Source organism: Leucopleurus acutus (genome assembly GCF_964270905.1).
Source record: "Leucopleurus acutus genome assembly, chromosome: 17".
Lineage (NCBI taxonomy): Eukaryota > Metazoa > Chordata > Mammalia > Artiodactyla > Delphinidae > Leucopleurus > Leucopleurus acutus.
Genome location: NC_139159.1, coordinates 83,559,097 through 83,561,556, shown reverse-complemented (window position 1 = coordinate 83,561,556; position 2,460 = coordinate 83,559,097). Strand labels below are relative to the sequence as shown.

The 2,460-nt window shown below is 43.7% G+C and overlaps 1 pseudogene across 1 annotated transcript; it reads right to left on the bottom strand.

Annotated features, from left to right (window-relative positions):
* Positions 1–930: 930 nt before the first annotated feature.
* LOC309974028 (HIG1 domain family member 1A, mitochondrial-like) lies at positions 931–1,256 on the bottom strand (annotated as a pseudogene). The gene has a single exon. The product of its transcript is annotated as an HIG1 domain family member 1A, mitochondrial-like (transcript).
* Between the last annotated feature and the right edge of the window lie 1,204 nt (positions 1,257–2,460).

The window sequence follows — 2,460 nt, the reverse complement described above, 5'->3', positions numbered from 1 at the left end:
CTAATTTTTCCATTATCATTTTTAAAAGAAATATGTGTAGGTCTATTTCTCTATTCTCTAGGTCTGTAGGTCTCTAGGTCTGTAGGTCTCTATTCTCTATTCTGTTCCACTGATCTATATGTCCCTCCTTAGGACAGTATCACACTGTCTTGATTATTATAGCCTTAGAGTGAATTTTGGAATCAGGTCTTCCAACTTTTTTCTTCTTTTTCAAAATTCTTCTGGCTTTTCTAATTCTTTTGCATTTCCATATAAATTTTTAAAAGTATTTTTCATTTACCTTTGCATTAGCACTTAAAATACACACTTCTATTTCAAAATGCCATTTAAAAATTACTCTAATATAACAGCAGCAAACTATAATTCTGCAATTACAAAAGAGCTAAACGGGGATCTACAGTTAAGTTATTCTCATGTTTACAACTATGATTCTGAAACAGATACTACTTCAAAGCAGCTGTTACCAGCTCTTTAGGTTTGGTTTAAAAACACACACATAGTTGCTGGGAGGTTTATAATGTTGTATTCCGTGCACTGTTCTGAAAGGGTTCTTCAAGAGCCAGCCAGACCTTAAAAACAGTACTCAGTCCACAAGGCAGTCAGAAAGAGTTAAATTAAATGGGGTAGATAGGACTCCTCCATTACATCAAAAGCATATGATATTCTGCAGCAACTGGGAGCATGTTGTCCTCTTCACAACTAATTTTATCAGAAGAGTTTAAGAAGGTGGACATTGTACCACTATCAAGTGCATTTAAAAGTGACATGTTTTTGTGCTAATCTGACTCCCCTGAATGACCTATAGCTAGTGAACTAGTCACTAGGCAAATCAAGCCTGCAAGAAAGGAAGCCAGTATTCAAATTACCATGTTATTGTCTGACCCGCAGAATTTATTTTCAACATAAACATAAAACCTCAATATGAGATGTCTAACTAAAGCAAGCGCCACCGAGACCAAGACAGCATCTCCTCTTCCAAGGTTTAGGTTCTGCCCAGAATTCTCAATACATGGAATGGCCCACACCAAGAGCCACTGCTCCCACAACAAAGGCTTGGGCTGCCGCGCGCATGTGGATCAGGTGAACAGACATTTAGTGTTGCCCCTGCTCTTCAATTTATATAATCCATATGCAGCGATTGCTGCAAAACCTGCCATTGCAATGGGGACAAATGGTGCCTCTCTAGCTTTTCGGATAAGTTTAAATCCCTGATCTTCATCATATGAAGAAAGAGAAACATCTGTGTCACTTGACATAGTGATTGAAGAATAGACACCTGCACGACACCGCAGGCTCCAACCGGCTTCTCTCCATATAAATTTAAGGTGTTTGTCAATGTCTACGATAAAGCCTGCTAGGATTTTTTTTTTTTTTTTTTTTTTTTTTTTTTTTTTGCGGTACGCGGGCCTCTCACTGCTGTGGCCTCTCCCGTTGCGGAGCACAGGCTCCGGACGCGCAGGCTCAGCGACCGTGGCTCACGGGCCCAGCCGCTCCGCGGCATGTGGGATCTTCCCGGACCGGGGCACGAACCCGTGTCCCCTGCATCGGCAGGCGGACTCTCTGCCACTGCGCCACCAGGGAAGCCCACCTGCTAGGATTTTGACTGGGATTGTGTTGAACTTCTAGATCAATTTGTGAAGACTTGCCATCAGTATTGAGTCTGAGGCGCGAATTTGGTACATTCCTCTATTTATTTAGGTCTTCTAAAATTTCTCTCAGAAGTGTTTTGTAGTTTTCAGTAGACAGGCATTGCACATATTTGTTTAGTTTATCAATGTGAGGAAAAGAGTTAAGGCAGCAGGCCTGAGACTGCTGTCCTTAGAAAGGTCTGCTTGGAACACAGGCAGGAGTGGCAGCTGCCCCCTCTCCCCGGGGTATGCAACCCTTAGAGATTGCCTCAGAGCCCCCTCCCAGCCAGCGGGGAGATGGACCCCTCCCTTGCTCAGTGCCTCCTGGGCGGGGCCCCTCACCCCAGGGGGTCTATATATACATTTTGTAAGCCCACCCCTCCCGTGCTGCATGCATGCTATACTCTAGAGCCAAAGTATAGCCTTCCCCCTGTAGCCTCTGCCCTGCCTCCTCCTGCTGGGGTTGGGGGGGGGGGGGTGACTGAAGTGTCATCCTAGGTGGATTTTGTGGAGGTGGGAAGCGGGGCATTGAGACTCTAAAGCAGTAGTCAATTCTCAGATACCATCAGTAGATTTGGAACTGCATTTATGTTTTATTTTATATGCATATATTTTAGGGCTGTAGATTTACTTTCCTAATTTGTTTTCCATCGCTTATTCCTGAGCACACAATGATAATAATCGATTTATACATCACCTTTTTGACTTTTCAAAGCCCTTTTACAACTGTCGGCATTTTCCTCACCCCGGCCTTTGCCAGTAGCGTTATCTTTTCTGAGAGACCAGAGGTTGAGAGAGTTCGAGTGTGAGCTAGGACTAGAGAAACTTGGAC